At 37.3% G+C, this 936-nt stretch overlaps 1 pseudogene; it reads left to right on the top strand.

Annotated features, from left to right (window-relative positions):
• On the top strand, nucleotides 1–936 carry LOC138435213 (olfactory receptor 6C6-like; annotated as a pseudogene).

Raw genomic sequence — 936 nt, 5'->3', positions numbered from 1 at the left:
ATGAAGAACCAGTCAAGAGAGATAGAATTCATTCTCCTGGGACTGACTGATGAACCAGAATTGCAAATTGTGATTTTTATGTTTCTCTTCCTAAACTGCATGTTGAGTGTGATAGGAAACTTATCCATCATCCTTCTTATCTTGCTGGATCCCGCCTCAAGACTCTCAGGTATTTTTTCCTCCAAAATTTCTCCCTCTTGGAAGTTTCATTAACAACAATCTGTATTCCCAGATTCTTGATAGCCATCGTGACTAAAAACAAAATCATTTCCTACAATGGTTGTGCATCTCAGGTATTCTTTTTTCTCTTATTAGGCAGTACAGAATTTTACTTACTGGTTGCCATGTCTTTTGATCGTTATGTAGCAATCTGCAAACACGTACATTGCCTAATCATTATGAGCAAATAAGTGTGTTACCAACTTGTACTCAGTTCATGGGCAGCGGGCTTTCTGATTATTTTTCCACCAGTGCTCCTGGGATTGAAACTGAAATTCTGTGCTTCCATAATAATTGATTATTTTGTATGTGACACTTCCCTGTGCTGCAGATTTCTTGCACAGACATTCATATCCTAGAATTGATTTCATTTGGCTCAGCTGTTGGAACACTCATGGTCACATTATTGTTTGTGATGCTTTCCTAAACATATATTATCAAGAGCATTATAAACATTCCGTCTGCTCAGAAAAGAACAAAGGCTTTTCCCACATATTCTTCTCATACGATTGTAGTCTCCCTTACTTATGGTAGCTGTATCTTTAGTTACATGCAGCCATCTGCAAAAGAAAGGGTGACTCTGTCCAAAGGTGTAGCTGTTATTTATACCTCAGTTGCCCCTGTATTAAACACTTACATTTACACTCTAGGAACCAGCAAGTGAAAGAAGCCTTCAAAGATATTCTCCAAAATATTTACATGTTTTTCAATAAATGA

The sequence above is a fragment of the Ovis canadensis genome, chromosome 3 (assembly GCF_042477335.2).
Source record: "Ovis canadensis isolate MfBH-ARS-UI-01 breed Bighorn chromosome 3, ARS-UI_OviCan_v2, whole genome shotgun sequence".
Lineage (NCBI taxonomy): Eukaryota > Metazoa > Chordata > Mammalia > Artiodactyla > Bovidae > Ovis > Ovis canadensis.
The sequence above is the reverse complement of the archived record's forward strand: the minus strand, read 5'-3'. Positions and strand labels throughout refer to the sequence as shown.